Here is a 21,879-nt window from a genome sequence, read left to right on the forward strand (position 1 = left end):
AACTATTGAACATCGCATTGCAGAATTGAACCAAACAGTTAACTAAACACCACAACACAAATGAACCAAACATTAACTGAGCACCACATTGCACAATGTATAACCAAACCAAGCATGCTTGACAACTTGTAAATATAGCAACTGTATACGTTTCTCATGTATTTTGTAAAGATAAATTCGATTTATTTCTCACATGGAAGACAATACAAAATTGCAGCCTGAAGAATTGAACATCACATTTGCAGAATTGAACCAAACAGTTAACTGAAGACGACAACTAATTAACCAAATAGTTAATAAGTGAGCACCACACTGCACGACATATAGAACATATACACTAGAGAAACAGATTGAATTGTAAAATTAGATAGCACAATTCACTAGAATTTGTTAAGGAAAGGCACGAGCAGCACACGCAACGGGTAAACCAAAGCATGCTTAACCGACGTAGCTAGCAAATGGCAAGGTGCTCCTCCAAGATCTGGGGGTCGGCACGAATGGCAGCCATCGCGACCTCATCCGCGCCTGTGGCCGCGATTTGCTTCTCCGCTGCCAAATGCTCCTTGAGCTCCTGGCTATACTGCGTGCACCAAGGCTTAGGGCGGCGCTTATTTGGTGGATGGGTCGGTGATTTGGGTGGAAGGTTTCGCGCCGGCGGTCAGGGCATGTGGGATGTGGAAGGAGGAGGAGGAGGAGGATGGGGGTCGTGTGTGGATTACCTGCCTGGATAGACGAGGCCGAGCAGCGTGAAGGAGGGTCGCCGGCGAGGAGGCAGCGCTGCAAGCAAGGAGTGAAGGTTTCAACTTGGAAAGGAAGCCGGAAATAGGGGAAATGTGGCTTTTGATAAGGGGGAGGGGGCGGGGAGGTAGATATTTCCGTGGAAGCCAAATTTTTTGAATCGGTTCAACGAAAAAACTGACGCGCAAAGTGTCATCAGACACGGTCCCTTATTCAGAACTGTGTACGATTTGTGAACATCACAAACGATTCAGATAGCTTAACCAGTGTGTGATGAGTTTGAACGTCAAAAAATTTGGTTCCAAATTCCCTGGTTAAAGTGGTCATCCACCTCATTGTATAATTTGGGTACATGGCACACCCACACTAATTAATCGAGCAAGTTCAGCAATTAAACAGAGCTAGCTGGCCTAAATATTACTCTAACAAATTAAAGACCGGCGCTCTTAATTAAACAAAACAAAGAGTACTACTACGGCTGTTGCTCGTCGATCCCCGCCGCCTCCTCCATGTCCAGCTCGTGCTCGACGGTCTCCTGGGGAAGGGGGTCCATGGCATCCATCGCACCATACTCGGCAAGCATATCGCCATCCGCGTCCGCCATCTCTTTGGAAAAGGCCACCACGAGCTGGGCGTGGGCGGCCACGATCTGGGCTTGGACGGGCTCCGTCGTTGCAAGGTATGCGGCAGATGAACGGACGGCTGCTCGAACGCTCTCGGCGATTGCCAACTCTCCGGCCGTGGGTTGCCGACCGTTGTCAGAGAAGCTTCGTTCGATTTGTGCGGTGACCGCCATGAGCTGGGCGTGGGTGGCCTTGACATGGTCATGGGTGGCCTCCATCAGGGCTAAGGCCGGCGCTACGGAACGGACAGTTGCTATCCCCGAGGCAGATGTTGCTGCTGCCACCTGAGAAGCAACAGCGGCCGTTTGGGCTGCCTTGGCCTCCCGGTCGCAGATTGCGGCCGCACTCATGCACCTTGTTAGCACGCGCATGGCGGCTGCGGCCGCGCTCTCACCGGAGTGGGCCGCCGAAGTTTCCCTCACGACGCGGGTCCATGTCCCCATCTTTCACCGTCGACGATTGAACAATGAAATGATATTTGGGGAGCGAGCTAGTGTGCTTGACACGCCGACTGTGGACTGTAGCCGACGCACCTTCTCGCGTAAGCCATAGGCGTACTATACACCGACGGTGCTCTAGGATATTTTGTACTGCATCTCACATGGTTGGTGATAATAAACTGTGTGGGGTCTACTTGATTTTTCATCTTGATTTGAATTACATAATGGGGTCACAGCGGCAATGGACGGTGTTTGAATTGCTAGACCTTTTATCTGCAGTGAACATGCAACTATATGTGTGTCATAAAAAATTGGAATTATTCAGGGTCCGTTTGGAAATTTTATACATTAAATTGGTTTTCTATCCATTTCAGGTGCACAATTCAAAATTAAAGCACATGCACATGCTCCGGTGCACCAACATGGGTTGTAAAATCATATATGTGTCCATGGGTTTCTGCTTATGTCCCATGCAAGAAATGGGGATGAGTTTCGAACACCACGGCACCGTGGCTCTCCGGCAAATGTTGAGGTACTTGCTTTTGTAATTCTAGTAAACCCAAAACCCGTCTGAAATTCATGAACCTTCGCATGCTATCATGGAATGGCATCAACATGCTGGGGTAAAAAATATTGTCCCATTTGGGGATGTTTATGGTACAAGCTTCTCACAAACCAGAGCTTCTCACAAGAAGCCTCATGGTTCCGTTAGGGAAACGTGTCACCTTTGTGGACAAAACGATATTCGTCGCCTCTTCTTCCTTTCAATTTTTCCTGGTGTCAACATAGAACAACAGGAGTATCGTGTTAAATTTTGGATTTTTTCGGGGATCGTTTGGACATTTTTATACGTTAATTGAGTTTTCTAGGCATTTATGTGCATAATTCAAAATTGAACTACATGCACATGCTCCAGTCCATAAAAACGGGTTGCAAAATCAAATGTTTGTCCTTGGTTGCAAGATTAGGTCACATGCAAGAAATGAGAACGAATGTCAAACACCTTGACGCTGTCGCTCGACCGCTAACATGAGATACATGGTTTTAAAATTCTAGTAAATCAAAAACTCGTCTGAAATTCATGAAACTTGACATGATACCATGGAACGGCAGCGACATGCCGTGGTAAAAATATTGTCCCATTTGGGGCAGGTGTGGGTATAAGCTTCTCGCAAACCAGAGCTTCTCTCACAACAAGCCTGATGGTTTTGGTAGGGTACGTGCCACCTTGGGGGACGAAACGATATCTGTTGCCTCTTCTTACTTTCAAAATGTTTCTCAACACGAGTGTTGTGTCAATTTTTGGGATTTTTCGGGGTTCGGTTGGACATTTTTATACATTAACTGAGTTTTCTATGCATTCTGTGTATAATTCAAATTTGAACTATAGGCACATGCTCTAATGCATATAAATTAGTTGAAAATTCAAATATGTGTCCTTGGTTGCATGCTTAGGTCCCATGCAAGAAATTGGAATGAATGTCAAACACCCTGCCACCGTCACTCGGCCGCAAACATTGAGATACCTGGTACTAGTAAATCCAAAACTCGTCTGAAATTCATGAAACTTGGCATGCTATCATGGAGCGGCATCAGCATGCTGTGGTAATTTTTTTGTCCCATTTGGGGCAGGTTTGGGTATATGCTTCTCACAAACCAGAGCTTCTCACAACAAGCATGATGGTTTCGGTAGGGAACGTCCCACCTTTGGGGATGAAATGATATCCATTGCCTCTTATTGCTTTCAAAAAATTTCTTGTGTCAACATAGAACAACAGGAGTGTTGTGTCAATTTTTGGGATTTTTCGGGGTTCGTTTGGACATTTTTATGCATTAATTGAGTTTTCAATGCATTTATGTGCATAATTCAAATTTGAACTACATGCACATGCTCCAGTGCATATAAATTGGTTGAAAATCAAATCTTTGTCCTTGGGTGAATGCTTAGGTCCCATGCAAGAAATGGGAATGAATTTCAAACACCAGGGCACTGTTGATTGCCGGCAAAATGTTGAGATACTTTGTTTTTAAACTCTAGCAAATCCAAAACTCGTCTGAAATTCATGAAACATGGCATGCTATCATGGAATGGCACCCGACATGCTGTGGTATTTTTCATGTCCATTTTGAGAGAAGGCGCACTCGAATAACAGTCAACAAAGGCATTTTGAAACAAATAGCTGCCACTCTAACATCGCAAACGTTCGTATAATTCAAATCGTGTGCGTTATGTTAACCATTCACGTGACGCCACGTGTCTTGGTTTTAATGGCTATAGGAGGTGCCGTGCAGACAACTTCTTGACTGAAAGGGAGGCGTGCGAGCGCAGTCCGGTGCGCAGGCTGACCGAGAGGTGCGCAAGCTGTCCTCCAATGCGCAGGCTCACCGGGAAGCGTGCAAGCTGTACGCTACGCAGGCTCACTGGGAAGCGAGCCCTTTGACTTCCATGGCCGCCCGCCTTCCTCTCCATTAATTGCGCCCGAGCCGTACGGGCGGCCTTACTGTTCGCCTCCCATTCCCCTCCCTCCCGCAGACCTCCACCAACGCCATGGCGCAGAAGGATCATCTACCACTAGTATTCAAGTTTGGTGAAGTCGACTCCGAGCCGGAGGAGATAGAAAATAAGGAGAAATGGGGCATCATGGACGTGGCCCAGAACGAGCTAGCCGCGGCGGTTGCTGCCCCCGCTCCCGTCCTAGCTCCCATCCCCGCGCCCGCGCCAGCGACCATCCCCGTAGCATTGACGGGCTGGTCGCCGAGCACTATCGCAGAACTGGAAGCCGCGGGCATCAGCGAGGTCTCCGCAGACCTGCGGGAGCTCGTGTACATGCCAGCGCCCGTGCCCATGCCCATGCGTGCCCCTCCACCCACCGCGGCGCCGGTCCCCGTGCGTTTGGCTGCACCCGCCGCGCCCATGCCCGTGCGCGCGCCCCCCTTAGTGGCATGGGACGCCACCGTCGATCGCTACCTTTCAGCGCCGCCAGCTGCCGTCCTCCCGCGTCCTGCCCGTCGATCGCGCGATGACATGATGTTTGATTTACAAGTGAAGAACATTCTGTGCTGCATTGGAGACTTCAACAACGGCGTCCCGGAGGACGACAACGACAACGACGGCGCGGCACGCCGCCTCCACCTCCCCGGCCGCCGGAAATAGTTTTTTTCTTGGGTTTAATATTGTATCTCGATCATATGAATATAAATTCACAGTATGACTGAATGAAAGATATGGTTTGAGAGAACTTGCATTTTTCTCTTTTAATGTACAGACTTATCAAACGATTTTCTTTAAAAAAACGTCAATGGTTTTTAAATATAAAACACTCATCACAAACGTTTTAGTTAGAACACCCGTATGCAAACCGACAACTTCCCCAGGAAGCCAAGGGAAAATGTGCCGAGCAGGATTTGTGCAGCTCTTGATCACAAACATTTTAGATAAAACACCTGTATGCAAAGTGATAGCAGGATTTGTGCATCTCTTCAACGCAAACGGTTCTTTTTTATGACCCGTGTGCAACCACTTACAAACAATTTGGTAAGATTTGCATCTGTCATATTGGGTATGTTGCCAGTTGTCAAACTTGAAAGATTGACATTTGTCGATCTAGTAACATTGCCATTTGTCAACCTTGTAACACCGCGATTTGTCAAAATATGAAGCTAAAAATCACTAGCAGTATCTAATTTTTGCAACTAAAATTCAGTAATTAAGCATAGATTTCATTCATAGATTAAGCAGTCGTTCTTTATTCAAATAGTTCAACTCGACAGCTGAAACGAACAAACTTTTCACCAATTGTTGCCAACCATGTACTGACAGTTCCACCACATCTATAGTCAGATGAACTGAACAAAATAGCCCCTAAATACTACTACTACGGAGGGGCTTTGTACTAGTTGCGACAGCCTCTCCTCTGCCGAGCGCGCTCAGTAAGAGGCAGAGGAGGAGGAGCCTACCGATGAGCTGGACAACTGCAATACGGTGCCTGCCGCTGCTGCACCTTCAGCGACGCTCACCTCGAACGCCCTCTTCCGCACCAGACGACCCCTCTCGAAGCGGTGGTTCTCCTCATAGATCTCATGATTCCTCGCCTCTGAGGCGGCGTGTGCCGCGGCCACGGTGGCGGTAAGGCTCTTTGCGTGCTCGACGAGGCACTCCTCCTCCTCCCGCAGGAACTCGGTGTAGCGCGCAAGGTCGCTGACGCACGTGCAGGCATCCACCTCCGCCTCCCGCATTCGGGCGGCGGTGGAGGAGCGGGTGATGACCCGGCGGTTGACGATGGGCTGGCGGTCACGGCGGCCGACGATGGGGTGGTGGCCACGACCACCACTTCCCGCCTTTGGGGCACGGTGGCGTAGCGGGTGATGGCCACGGTGGCCGGCAGTGGGGTGGCGGCCACGACGGCCACCTCCCGCCTTCAGGCCGCGGTGGCGGAGCAGGCGATGGCCCTGTCTTTCGATGGTGGTATGGTGGCAACGGTGGCCGGCAACAGCCGCCAACGGGCAGCGGCGGCGGAGCGTGTTCCGCGCACACCCAACAGGGACGCCACGCGCACTACAGTACGCCGGGGACTGCGCCGCCACCGCGGTGTAGCCTCCCAGCTGGAGTTGTCCTCTGATGACGGCGGAGTGGCTGAGCGACGACGACGGACCGGTGCCATTGGCGATTGTGGGAGAAGCAGACGTGATAAGCTATAAGGAGGGAGGGGGAAATGCGACGCAGGACTCACCGGCCGTGAGGGTTTATATAGCAGGCCGGTAAGCATTGGGATTTTGGGGGGATTTCACCGAGTCGAGCGGGAAGCTTGCGCGGGAACGGGCTCACTGACGATTCATTGGCGCCACCATTTGGCCAAAAGAACACCCCCGCGTGCTGCGCAAGCTTGCACTGTAAGTCGTCTACGGCAGCGGGGTGACAAGACGTGCGAGAGGAGGACAAAAAGCCACGTACACATATGGTTAATAATAAAACTGTTTGCGATTTAACTACCTACTATACCCCCGTCCTGGTTTATAAGTAGGATTTAACTAATAAAATACGAATGCATGTCGCCAAAGATTTTATATTTGGATTCGTATTTGAACATAGTTTCTGTCGGCGTTCTGGGAATGGGGGTCCCCACGGCGTTGCTCTACCCGCGGCCCAGTACGGCCCGTCTTCACCAACAAACGCTCAAGACCCTCGCGAGGGGCCAAGCCTCGCGAGGTGAACGACACAATACCTCCTCGGGAGCGGCCTCACCAGGCTGGCTCGTGAGGGACGAAGAGATCAAGGCAAGGCGAACCTCGCGAGGTTCAAGTGACGACCAAGACCAGGCGGGCGCCAGCGCGCAGTGTCCTCGTTTCCTCTTTGGTGCTAAAGGGGCAAGCGCAGGCGAGGAGTCCTGAGGCATCAGGCAAAGGTTTCCATATCGGTGCAACGAGACCAAGACCAGCAGGATGGCAAGACGGAGGTCAGCGTGGAGCCTAAGACGACGTCACCGCCAGAGTCTTTAGCAGGCGAAGACCACTTTTGTCAGGATAGCTTGTACTAGCTGTCCCCCTTCAAATTGGCCGTTGTTGGCTCCCTTCCCGCTCAATATTTGGGAAGAGGACCAGGGCCCCTATAAATAGGACTAGCCACCACAGTAGTAAGCATCTCAGACGGATCTTAAGCGATCCTCGCACTCGCCAAACACAAGAACACCTCGCCTCAGGAGGCTGTTCTTCCCCTTGTACTGTTCATCCTCAGCCCAAGAGGCAATCCACCACCACCACACTGGAGTAGCGTATTACACCACAATGGTGGCCGGAACCAGTATAAATCTTGTGTCCCTTGTGTTACGAGTTCGTCGAGTTCAGCCTTAGAGATCGCGGTGAGGGTGAGGGCGTGATTAGGTAGGGGGAAATCTTCGTGCGCACCCCAGTGTTTGAACCTCAAGGGTTTTGCCAGAACCCGAAATCCGACATTTGGCGCGCCAGGTAGGGGTGCGCCGGAGTTTCCTTCCGCCGATCCGCGTCCCATCGCTTCATTGTCTCCATGTCGGACGCCCATTGAGCCCGCGCTGAGCGCAGGGCCGCCCTCACCACCCGCGTCGCTTAGACGGCTCCTGTCGGCGGGCCTCCCCGTCGTTCTCCGTCGCATTCCACCAACGCCGCCACCGGCCCGGCGGGGAACGAGCAGCAAGCATCCTCCCTGCACCCCTCGGTGCGGTGGGACGGCCGCACCGCCACCCCGTCGCTGACTCCAGCCGGCTCGTTGTCTCACGCTCGTCGCGCTCCCATGGACGCACAGGCCGCGCTGCTCATGGTACGCGAGCTCCTACGCTACCGCCCCGTCGACGACCTCTACGAGGACTGGCTCGACCGCATCGCCGAGCTCGTCAGCGCCGCTGGGGGCTCTCCCTTGCCGTCCCTTTCGCTGCCTCACCCTCCGCCAGCTGCGGGCGACGTGGCTCATGCAGCGCCTCCGCCACCTCTGCCCCAAGACGACGTCTTGGCGCCAAGGCGCGCGGCCCCCCGACACGACCCACCATGTCCGGTGCCCGTGCGAGAAGAAAGAAGATGCCAAGAAATCCCTCGGCCGTGAGAGAACGTTCCCATGCTCCCCGCACCACCACGGCAAGACCGCGCGCCGCCTGCGGTGGCGGTGCGCGGACATCAAGGGCAGGCTCCACGTCAGCAAAGGGTCCCGGTGGCCACCGTGGGCTACCGCGCCTTCACCCCCGAGCTGCGTAGCATCGCATGGCCGGGCAAGTTCAAGTCAGACCTGCCTCCTCGCTACGACGGCACCCCCGACCCCGCGGAGTTCCTGCAGCTCTACGAGCTGAGCATCGAGGCAGCCAACGGCGATGAAAAAGTCATGGCGAACTGGTTCCCCATGGCGCTCAAGGATGGTGCCCGCCATGGCTCCTGAACCTGCCTCCAGGCTCGATCTCCTCGTAGGACGAGATGCGCGACCGCTTCGTCGCCAACTTCCAGGGTACCCGCGGCCGCCCTCCGGGCATGGGTGACCTGCGCCGCATCAAGCAGGAGCCAGGAGAGACCCTCCAGAAGTACATCCAGCACTTCAACAACGTTCGCCTCAAGATCCCCAAGGAGACGGACGAGGCCATCATCTCCACATTTTCTGATGGCGTTCGCGACGTCAAGGTAAAGGAGGAGCTCGCACTACAAAAAATACACTTCCGTGATGATACGTGTTTGTCACAGTAGGTCGCGTTTTTTGTCGTGCTTGTACATCCATGACAAATTTATGACAGAATCAAGATAGTCATACCTGTGCTATCGTAGAAGTGTTCCATGACATTACCAAAATTATCATCACGGAAGTGTCCACTTCCATGACGATAAATCGCGCGTCACAGAAGTGCTTTCGTCAAGGGTGACCGACACGTGGCATCCACCGTAACGGAACGCCGTTAAGCTATCGGGTCGGGTTTTGGATCCGATAACCCGTTAACAGCCCCGACCAATGGGGATTTTCCACGTGTAAAATCATCATTGGCTGGAGGAAACACGTGTCGGCTCACCGTTGGGACAGATGTCATCCGCTCATTGGACCGAAGGCGCCTATGATACGGCGACACGTGGCACGGCCCAACAGAGGCCCATTCCTGTGAAAAGGCCGGCCCGTTTGACTTGGTCAAAAGGTGGCAGGCCGGCCCACGGAAAGCCCGTTAACGGCCTGTTCGCATATAGCCCATTTACAGCCCGCTAACCCAGGGCCCGTTACGCCCTATCCAAATTAGGCCCAGTAGCGTCATCTGGGTTGTCCAATATGATTCAGCCCGTTTTAACTTCCGGCCCATGTGTGGCCCATGACTTCTTTCGGCCCATATGAGGACCTTTGTAACTCTTGGCCCATTAACGGCCCGTGGTGAAACTGGCCCGTAATGAACAGTGTATCACTTTATACCCATTAACGGCCCGTTATTCCATTGGGCCGTTTCCAGCCCAAGTTATCTTTCGGCCTTCTCAGGGCCCATTGATTCTTGGGCTCATTTGCAGCATTGGTTACATACGGCCCGTTACTGTCATTTTCTGCTTGTGGGCCAAATTCAGCCCGTCGTTACAGTCGGCCCGTTTGCGGGCCGTTAATACGTTGGGCCGTTTTCATGTCAAAAAAAGCCCGTTGGGCTGTCTTCGTAGAGTTATCAAATACGGCCTATTAACGGCCCGTTATGGTCCACGAATAGTACGGCCCATGATTGGCGAAATGATGATACGCCCCGTAAAAGGCCCATGGATCCTACGGCCCGTATGAGGCCCATGGATAGTACGGCCCGTAGAAGGCCCATGGATCGTACGGCCCGTAGAAGGCCCATGGACCCTACGGCCCGTAGAAGGCCGATGGACCCTAAGGCCCGTATAGAAGGCCCATGGATCATACGGCCTGCAGGAGGCCCATGGTTACAACAGTCCGTGTGTTGCCATGATTATTTTGGCCTAGTTACCAAAAATAGGCTATTGTGGCCACTAGAAAAAAACAGAAAAAGAACAACTAAACAAGACAATAAGGAAATAAATAAGCAAGACAATAAGGAAATAAATAAGCAAGCAATTAACGCTAGCCTATTATGCTATTACACATATTACATCCACTGGGCATCAAAGTTCGCCACCAGTGCAAATATAGGGAACAAAGCAGCACATTACATACACTGGCCGTCAAAATTGGCCACCAGTGTAAATAAACGCAGCAGCAAAACAAGAGCATAACTGAAACAAACTTCAGAAGAGCTCAAGAAACGTTATCCTGGGTATCCACCATGCTGGCAATAAGCTTAGCAAGCTGATTAGCTTTGTCCTGTTTGGTGCTAAAATCCTCCAACGCTTGCTGTTGCACCAGAAAGTATGCATCTGAATGCTCCAGGGACTTTCGCAGTCCTTCCGCTTCTTGTCGCAGGACAGTTGATCGATGTCTTTCAGCTTGTAGTTGAGACTCAAGAAACCGAACTGATTCAGACAGTGAGTTTGAATAGCTTGTGCAAGCGGTAGTGGCCAGTAACTCGAACACTAAACCAAGACAGGACTTTGGAGTTGTCTCGCTGTCTTCAAGATAGTCTTCCTTAGCTGCTTTATCAGCTTTGTTGGAGACCAACAAGGATGTGTCACTATCCTGAACCTTGTCTGCATTACTTCCTTTACCATTGCTTAATAAGGCACTCTTCCCCAATATTCTGTCAGCATTCTAAAAGAAGAAACAAGCAAACACATAACAAGTTTAGCATGTACTAGTATATGAAACTCATTTCGGTGAACCAGTTCATTAGTAAGGTGGACAGGATTAAACTACCAAGTCTTCTATTGCCAAGTACTAGTACATAATAAAAGCATCAAACAAACATATATCTATGTCCTATGGTCACTGCATTGTCTTGCCAAATCAAAATAGAGACACGGTTCAAATCATATCAGTTCAAGTCAAAGCAGCAGTGAAAGAATACAAAGCGTGGGAAACTACATGGCACAACAAGATTTCAGATGGGTACCACGGGTCTACATGTACAACAACACTATTGGCTCTGTTGTGATGCTAGTAATGTGCATGATATGAAAGTCAATTGTATACACAACTGAAATTGAAATCAACAAAGCTATTGATAAGAGCAAACCTGTTAAAGAAACATGCGTGAACATACCTGTTGTGCCATTGGAGTTCCGATTGGATCCTTCAATTTAAAAATAAGTTTGTATGAGTAAATACAGTGATACAAGAGCAAAGCAATCATAGTTAAAAAAGCCGCGCCTAAGCGAGCGCTTAAGCGCGCCTAGGCTCTAGGCGTTGGCAAAACACGTTGCGCATAACTACGCATAATCTGTGCATAACTGCGCATAAGCATGCGCTTTGGTCAGTAAAGCGCAAGGCGGTGGCAAAACGCACAATTAACGCCTAGCGCTTTTTTGAACTATGATAGCAATGGAATCATAAATTAGAACAGTTGTTCTTCAGGTTTAGGCACTTGTTCTACATGAACAGAGTACAGTAAGACGCATGAATATAATACTTAAAAATAGAACATGAGCTCATAGACCTTACCACATTCTTGGTTCGGGACCAGTACAGAACAAGGCGTTCCCATTCATCGTCCAGTAAATGTGTCTCAGGAGAACGTAAGGGAATTTGATGAGTTTCTTTGCCGGTGAAGTATGTTTTCTTCAGGTAATTCCGATACTGCCACCAAGCATTCTTGAAGATAGCAGAGGTATTACACAGGTTACCTCATCCTGAGTTTCCAAATCGGTCCTTCTCTATAGAGAAAAATGGGAAAATTTGCTGTATTATAACCATCATGGAGGTAGGATGTATGGGACGAAGCAAAGTAATTGCCATGAATAACATTACTTACACATAACTCCTGGACAAACACCTGCAATTGGCATTTTCCTTCATCTTCAGTATAATATTTCCAAGATGAGAAGATACGCACATACGATTTAACAACATCAAATGCGATAGATGCTAAACTACGACTAGTTGGTTGTGCTTCCTCCACAGGAATAGGCGTACTAACTGGTGGAGTTGGGGTTCGCCGTGATAGTACTGGCCCTTTGGGCACTGGAGCTGCCTTACTAACTGCTCTTGTTTGGGAGCTCTGTGGTGGAGATGGTGCTGTGTCAACAGGAACTGGGTTACTATCGGCTGGGGTTGGGGTTAGATTGGGTGAAGCTGGTTCTCTGTCCATCGCGGTAGGGGTACAATCTGCGAGAGTTTGGGTTATGTGTGGTAGGGCTGGTTCTTGTGCATGTACAACCGGGGTGCTATCTCCACCAAGAGGTAGCACTGTTTTATTTGAAGACCGTGTTTTTAGTCCGCTAGATACTGGCATCACCCGCTCCAATTCAAATGGCTGATAAACAAGAAACATAGTTGAATGTACAGACATTGTATGAGAGACAGATGTAATAGATAGTGTGGAAAAAAGAGGGCATGAAATAGTTGACATGTATATTGTTTAACTAAAACGGATAGCATGACATAATTTCACATATATGATGTCTATCTAAACTAGATAGCATAGCATAACATAATTCAAAGATATGATGAATAACTAAACAGGATCGCATGACATAATTCACCTACATGTTATCTAAGTAATCAGGATCGCATCATTTAATTCACATATGTGATTTATATGCTAAACAGAGGGCATTCGATATGATGTCTGAACTAAGAACATGGTGTTGAATATTGTGTATATGATGTCTAAACTATGCAATGCAAGACACCGTATGCATGATATGAGCAGTATAACCGTGCCAAGTTAGAGCATACACCTCAGTGGGGGAATAGGACTGGTCATCTGTCTCTGAATCCATCTCTGAGGAGCTATCGGGACCCAACAAGAGATCTGCTTCGACAGGTAGCACTGTCTGCTCTGAAGGCCTTGTTTTCACTCTAGATTTTTCCATCTCCCACCCAAATGGCTGATTCACAGGAAGAGTAGTTTAATGTACAAACATTGTCGACAAATGGAAATGTAATGAAGAAAAGGATGTGCAAGATATCATTCAAATATATGATGCCTGGTTAAACAGGATGGCATTGCACATTTCACATATATTATGGCTGGCTAAAAGACATGAGACTGCATAATTCCCATATATGATATAGAAACTAAACAGGTGGCATTACAGAACATGTCTAAACTAAGTAGATGACATATATGATGTCAAAAGTAGGCACTGCAAGGCAACATATGCATGATATGACTAACATCATCATGCCAAGCTAGAGCAAACACCTTGGGGGGTAAATAGGAGTGGTCAGCAGCGTCTGAATCCGCCTCGGAACAGATATCTTCCTCTGGATTACAATCTGGAGAGGGGTGGGGAGGGTTTGCCATTGAACCCACCATGGAGCAATGTCTGCATGACATTGTATTGCCGCGCAAAACTCTTCTCTTTTTCTCTACATGTTCAGCATGACTGTGTACAATATCTGACATGCATACGAAAAAAATATGGTGAGATTATGTAAGGAGAGCATGCAGAAATTTAGAGTGATGGTAACAACCAGTGGATCAACGTTTTTCCGTTGAACCAAAATAGCCCTAATGGATCGACGTGAATGTATAGTAATAAGTGATGCAACAAGTGTACAACCTCTTTGCCGTAGCCATGTCGACCTCAGCATCATTGGGTTGGTCGCTGAAGCAGTTGAGGCAGAGGTGGCTGTCGGAGGTGTGGAGGAAGATCTAAGGAATCTGTAGACGGCATCCAGGGCACTGCTCTGTTGTGATGGATCGTTCTGTCGTTGGAGCAGCTCCGGTGAGCCGTAAGACGTCAAGGCTGAAGCAGCACAAGACAGACATCGTCAATCTCAAGTGGGATTCTAATAGGATCTCCAATAGATGATGTAAAATGGATGTAAAATTAACATCACCAAAAACCACCTGACTAGAACAGATGAGGTAAAAACTGTTGACTCTGAACTTAACTGTCGAAACTGAAATTTACTGTGGAATCTGAATGCTACTATCGAAACTGAACGCAATGGTAGCAGAGAGGCACTTGACATGTAGTTTAGGGAGGGCCTGCAGTTCATCTTCAACTTGCAGCCCCCTGAGCCGCCAGCCACCATCGGCCGAACCGCCGGCCCCAGCGCCACTCGCCGCCCCAAAACAACTCGCCACCACCGCCCCGGCCAGCCCTCTAGGCCCTCCGCCCCCACCCTGAACCCTAAGATAGATAGTGGGGTACCTCTCCGGTGAGCCCCCGTCCCCGCTGTGGGTGGTTCTTCCTTAACTCCGGCGAGCCCCCCAACCCCTGAAAATTGACTCACCCAAAAGTCGATTCAGTCGACTGAAGTGTGGCTTAATCGGAGCAGAGCAGCAGCACGAGCGAGGGGGAGAGCAGCAGTAGATGGGCGAGCGAGCGATCGAGCGAGAGCCGGAGTAGCAGCAGCAGATCCGGCTGGTATGGACGCCACTGCCCAAGGGGCCTCGCACTGGGAGAGAGCCGCCGTGGAGATGTCGCCCGCGGCGCCGGCTTGAAGGTAGCCGCTCCATGGGTGTGCGAGATGTAGCACCGTCGGTGCCGGGAGGTCGAGTTAAGGAGAAGGTGCGATGCGATGAGTGTACAACCTCTTTGGTGGCACCGAGTAGGCCTTGGCTTCATCCGAGGAGTCGGTGAGGATGCTGCGGTTCCGGTGGAGCAGGAAAAGGCGGTGCTGTGGGGATGGAGCAGTCGCGATAGATGAGGCAATCGTCGGAGCAGCTCCTTGGAGGTGGAGGACGGGGCGGCTGAACCGGCGGGACGGTGAGATGGATGACGAATCCTCATCCGGGGAGGTGGACGAGGGACGTCGAGCTGTTGCGGTGGACAATGTCGTCGGGGAAGAGGCTCCGGCTAGGCAGCAGTGACGTGGCGGATGGAGGAGGGTGGGGTTTCGCGGCTGGAGCGGAGAGGTTATGGCGGCCTGGGATTTCGAATGGCGAAAAGGGGGCGATGGGAGGGGGTGAAGCATGACTTAGGGACGCGCTTGTCCAAAATGTAGGGTGTGTTACAAAAGTACCCCCACCGATTTGAACTAGCGGCCCTTTCGGCTCAGGGTTAGAAGGGGGATTTCGCGTGTCGGGATTTGGCAGCTGGAGGGAGTTTTCGCGCGCGTTGTAATTTCGGGATAGCAAGGCGCGGGTTGTGAAGGCGCCAGTTTTGGGAGCACGATATCTGAATTTTCGAGATATAACAAGACGCGGGTTGAATTTTAGGGACAAGCCTAACGTGTAGTAATATTGTACTTGTACGTACCAAATCAATTCGCACTTCCCTCAACCAAAAAGAAAACGAAAAAAATAAAACTATTCACACCACACAAAGAGAGAGTCTTGCCCCGTTTTACTATACAAATGCTATTCAAAGCTACTCCCTCCTTCCATCTATATAGGGCCTAATGCGTTTTTCGATGCTAACTTTGACCAAATATTAGAGCAATGATATATGACATGCAACTTACACAAAGCACACCGTTAAATTCGTCTGTGAAAGGTTCTTTCAATGATATAATTTTCACATTGTGCATGTCATGTACTATTAATCTTGTCAATAGTCAAAGGCGGTCTTAAAAATCTCATTACGCCCTATATAGATGGAAGGAGGGAGTATGAATCCATGTTATGTCCGATTAAATTTTTTCGCTTGCTGTATAATGCATGTAACCTACTCATACCAACATTTTAGTGCATTCCAAGTGTCTATACTACCGCTGCAATTCGAACTAAATTTGAATTCGTTTCTCTATTTCAATAAGAATCTACAATCATGATTGTTGCCAACTTCAACCATCATAGTTTCCTTGCTATCCGCCAGATATAAATCGGACGGCCTATAATGCAGGATGGCAGGCACACCATCATCAACAACTCCGTTTTTTATAAGAGTAGAGATAAAATATATTAAATGTAGTATAACATGTTCATAACCACACGATGTGTATCACCGTTATATATATTCACACATGCGTCGGTTTGAAACACTATGATAAATTCTTCAAATATCCGAATTCGCTTTTTATAATGAAGTATATATGATCTCTATTCATCTTTTACACCCACACAACCCTCTTATCTTTGTAGCTAGCGCTAACTTTCTCTTGTGCATGCACACGCCCGCATCCCTCTCACCCTCCCTCAGCATTCTCTAGCTCCATCGCGCAAATTCGTCTTTTCACTTTAGGTCGTTCACCCACGGTGTGTGTAGGCCCCCCAGCTCCTTCTTTACGGCACACATCGATCGATATGCCTCTCTAGCCAGGTGTGCCTAGCACAAACACAAGCTTCCCCTCTTCTCTTGTCACCGTCCATGCCTCACTCCCACCACTCTTTTCATCATTCTCGTACTCGCACACTCCTCCCCCCTCGATATAGTATGCCTCTCGTACCACCTCCTACATGCATCCCTCTCTCTCTCTCTCTATCCTTCTCCTCGTGCCTCATTTGCTTCTAACACACACATGCATGTATACCGATCGATCTCCCAACATATACCTAGATCGACTTTAACTACCCCCCCCATTGATCGACGTACCTCACAAGTTATGACTCTCCTTTCTCTAACAAAGGGAGATTGATCTTCCTATGTAGTTACGTCTGCTTACCACAGCCACATCGTCCCCCCTCATCATTTGTGCATGCCTCCTGACCTGTCTCTCACACGCACATGCACAGACAACAAGCAGCCATCTCCTCTCTTATTGATATTGTGGGTGTGCCCTCCGTTTGTCTAGCAAGCCTATCCCACCATTTGTTAGAAGCAACTCCACTACCACCCCCTCCAACACTCTAGCTCTGTCTCTCTCCCAACCTTATTCCTCTCCTGCACATATGCATGGATGCCGATCGATCTCCCTTAATACATGAGGCAGATCGATCTCCTTAATACATGAGGTAGGCCTCTCTCCTCCTCCACAGATATACCAGCCATTGTACCTCTATAGTTAATTGGGCCTCCCTCTTCCCCCACCACACACCGATAGTCGAGCGCTGCAGGTAGGTATCCATGCCACAGAGACAAACTGCACATGTCCCATCTCACATTCCAGTAGGCCAGCCACTCTATATCTTTGACGTGGGCACACACAAATTCGATGGCACTCTTTATCGATCGCGCGCACACACACACACACATCATCCCTCTCTTCAATTCTATGGACACCTCAAGCTGATGATACCTTCACTCTCTTCTCGTGGATCGCCCCCTCTATATATATGTTATATCCAGGACTCTATTTCACACACATTGCATATGTTACATTTTTTGATTGACCCCCCCCCCCCAAAAAAAACTCTCAAGAACCCACACACTATATCTCTCTAGGTTTGTATCTCTCTCCACAACCCCACGTAGGTGGTGTACGTATACAAGAAGAGAATAGGTACACCGTGCACGTAGTCATGCTTCGTGCCCAGCCACACCCGCGCGGGTACACGGTGGAGCTCATTTCTTTACGAAATGGCAGCCCATGTGCTAATTTGAACGCCTATAGCGGTTGTTTACCTAGGGAGGTCGTGTACCACGCGTGCACGAAACAGAGTTCGACTTGACGCGTTGCCGCGTTATTTTTAAATAAAGTTATAGCGCTCAATGGCACGTACACAGAATATAAAACGATTTTTATGGAGAAAAAGGTAGTCCGCTCACTATATACAATGGAGACTGCCTGCCTGGTTTGTCGCTCTTCAGAGTATCTCACACAAGGCTGCGGTGGCCTCTCTCTCTCTCTCTCACCGTTGGTCACTGATCCGGCCGCATCCCGTCCGCCGGGGGAAAGGGAGTGCGGTGGCCTCTCTCTCTCTCTCTCACCGTTGGTCACTGATCCGGCCGCATCCCGTCCGCCAGGGGAAAGGGAGGAAGTGCATCGTTTCTCCGTTTGACGGCGCCGAGGCAGCACGTCCCGATCAGCGGTACACGCCGTTCTCTCTGACCAAGCTCCGGCGCGGCAGGGCCTACGCCACCTGCTCGCAGATTCCGCCCGCCGCCGCTCACCTAGTTACATCCCGACGACCTCCAGGTATCCCCTCCGGCCTTGCTCCACTGCCCGTCTTCCCACGTCGCTGCATGTGGATCTTCCATAGTTCTTTGCCCAAAACGTAGCTCGTCCTACGTACTTTCCATATTGCATTCTCGTCCTCACACCGTTTTAGACAAACACAACCGTGTTGTTATCTTCCCTTAGGACAAGGAATATGCTTCTTTTTTGTCGTCGCATGTGTCATCAACTGTTATTGGCCAGTAATTGTTTCCTTTCTACTCGTTGCTATTGCGACCTTTTGGTGAACTGCACAAATCACTTTTTTCTTAAGAGTGTTTTGTGCAGTTGTACTAAAATGTCACACGGGCAACGTCTCTACATTTCAGTGCGACTGCACAAAGGGAGATTGGTTTTGCTCTATCCTCCTCATCCAACTCCGAGCCTAATCTTCTCCAACTAGTTAGTCTTAAGAGAGACTGCAAAGGTGACCGGCTTCTATTTGTGTGTTTATTGTTTCATCAGCAATCCTCTATTATCGTAATCACACTTAATATCTTTGGAACAGGGACGCTCAGCTCTATTTTAGTGGAACTGCACAAAATGATCGGAATGTTGCATGCTCTAGACAGCTACTTTTTTCCCAACATGCCTTGTTGATTTAGACAGAGCTGGGGGACGTTGCTACCAATGAAAGCATGGATCAATTTTAATTTAACACCTTCTCACAACTCTGTCTTCAGTTGTGATGTAATTATTAGCTCTGATCTGCTAATAATTGACATGCATTAGCAAGGAAGTTAGTTTTTTATTGTTTCCGAAAGAGCATCGATGGCAAGACACGCGAAACAAAAGCTGAAAGCTCACACCATTGTACAATTTCATGTCGCTGGAAAATTATTTGTATAGTACGTCAATTATGTAAACAAATGATGGAAGCTTGATAGCATTGCCAGAAGCCTCTTCATCATCCAGGTCCATGTGCCATGCACAAAATTATACTCCTTCGTTCCTAAATATTTGTCTTTTTACAAATTTCAAACGGGCATATTTTAGAGTGTAGATTCACTCATTTTGCTTCGTATGTGTACTCCCTCCGTTCCTAAATATTCTATTCGTCTTTCTAGAGATTTCAACAAGTGACTACATACGGAGCAAAATGAGTGAATCTATACTCTAAAATATGTCTATATACATCCGTATGTGCCAGTCCATTTGAAATCTCTAAAAAGACAAATATTGGAGTAGTCACTCGTTGAAATCTCTAGAAAGACAAATACTCCGGAGTATATTTAAGAACCGAGGGGGTAGTGCACAACCGCATGGGAGACTCAGCCCGGTCGTTGCGCCGCATTAATAGTGAGTAATGAGCAGTCAAATCATAAGCCCCACCTTTCCCACTGTAAGTTGCTCTGAAGAAGCAACCATCAATACGCTCTTCTTTGAATCCGGTCATACTACTCCATCCGTCACTGTTTATACAGCGTGCTTCCGAAAAAAGAAAAAAAATCTGTGGGACCAAGGCGACTAGCGATCGGCCTGAAAAATAGCATTGGTAGTTATAGCACGGCGCCTATTACTAGAGGGAATAATGCGTACACACATGCATGCAGTGCTTCCACCCCGGGTACACACATGCATGCACTTACTCCACTCCGTAGTAGTACAGTACATGGAGAGAAAATTGTGGACTTGATTGTGGTTACCACACCCTAATTAATTGAGCATTAAACCAAACGCGTCTAAAGTCTCTCTGGTGGTGGAAATGCATTGAGAGAAATGCTTCATAATGAAGCGCGCCCTGTAAACTGTGACGGAGGGAGGAGTAGTATGAAGGTGCAAAACCAAGTACGCGTATGGCCAGTCGGTCAACGCACCTCCTCTTGGCATATCACTGACATGTGGGACAAGTGTGTGAGCAAACCGATGTCAATTGACGGCAAAGAGCCAACCCGCCGTTCCTTGAGAGAGACGAGGAGCGAGAACACACAGACGGGCTTGCACGGAGGCCAAGATATATTTGAGCATGGTTGGTTGATCGATATCATTCATTACATGTTGGGCTGCCGTTTTCCGCCCTTCTCCGGAATAAACGTGTACTTTATCAGAGATAAAAAATAAGAGTACAGACGCTCCACCTTGCGGTTCTAGTAGTAGTACTACTCGTACTACTGCGCTTGGCTCTTCGCCTCTTCGTGAAGTCGAACAATGATGGTACTCCGCATGTTGGGTACTACAGTGTATGCCTCTGACAATCTGACACCGAAGGGACTGATGCATGTCCACCGAGGGTAGGTTGCATTAGTCAAAAGGCGTAAGCGAGCTTCACCTTGTCCTGCAAGCTTCTCCTCGTTCTGCGAGTTGACGGGACACACCAAAAAGTAGTGCTAGTCCATACACCCTTCTTTCCGGTTAATATGGCTTAATATTTTTTGCGGGTAAATGAGAGAGCTTTATTCATATATAAGCATTCTTAGGACGATCAGCCAAGACACTGGTCACTAGGAAGCGAGGTACCCCGCAAAAAAAGAAGTAGGAAGCGAGGTGTTTCATCAAGCCAGCTCTCTGCCACATTCAAAGTGCAGCAAGCACGGTTCGCACGAAGATGCGCCGCAAGGTTTGCTGACCTGTTTACATACTGAATAACAAAAAAAAGAGGAAATATTACCGAGCGCTACTATTTGTAACAGGATATGAGCCAGAATTAAGCGAGAATTGTGGCGAGTGTTCCATGCAATCAACTTCCATTATCACATGCGAGAACCCTCGAAGAGAACCAAATGTGTTGAAGATTGGTTTATCACATTTTAAAATTATAATAAGAGTGCAGACGCTCCTCCATCCGGTTCCTAGTACTAGTATAGTACGTACCTTTATAGACTATAGTAGTAGTACTAGTAAACTTTGCACTTGGCTGTTCGCCTATTCGGGAAGTCGAACAATAATAGCGCTAGTAGTATAGTGTATGCTTCTGGCAATCTGACACCGAATTAACTGTTGCACGTCCACCGCCTGAGCGAGGGAGAGCTTGCATTAGTCAAAAGTTTCTCCTTGTCCTGCGAGCCACCGCGCGCAAGCTTCTCCCGTCCTGCAACCTTCTCCTCGTTCGGCAAGTTGACGGGACACATCAAAGTAATGCTAGTCCATACTGCCTCCTCTCCGGTTAATATGGCTTAATTTCAAACGAGATAAATACACTATCTGTCACTGTATATTTGTAAGCATACGGTCAGTGGACTTCATAATACGCTCATTGCGCTCAATATATATATTTTCCGGTGTTTATACGGTCACTAGCTCACCCTGACTGAGTATGTGTGTGCATGCACGTGTAGGTTGAGCACTTGAGCATGACCGTGTGTGTTCCGTCGTGTGCTCGGACATGCATGCATTAGGGCGTCGCGCGCGTTTTTGCGTCCATGTGTATGTTTTACTATTGCATACACGTAGGGGGAGTACGTGTAGGGGCCACTAAGGAGCAGTCAAATCACACAGTAAGTTAGTCGGAAGAAGCAACCATCATTTCACTCTTGAATGACACGTACGCAATATAAAATGGTTGATATGGAGAGAAAAAGAAAACCACTATATATACACTAGCAGGAGCCTAAGCTACAAGCCTGCTTGC

This window comes from Aegilops tauschii, chromosome 3 (assembly GCF_002575655.3).
Source record: "Aegilops tauschii subsp. strangulata cultivar AL8/78 chromosome 3, Aet v6.0, whole genome shotgun sequence".
NCBI classification, from domain to species: Eukaryota; Viridiplantae; Streptophyta; class Magnoliopsida; order Poales; family Poaceae; genus Aegilops; species Aegilops tauschii.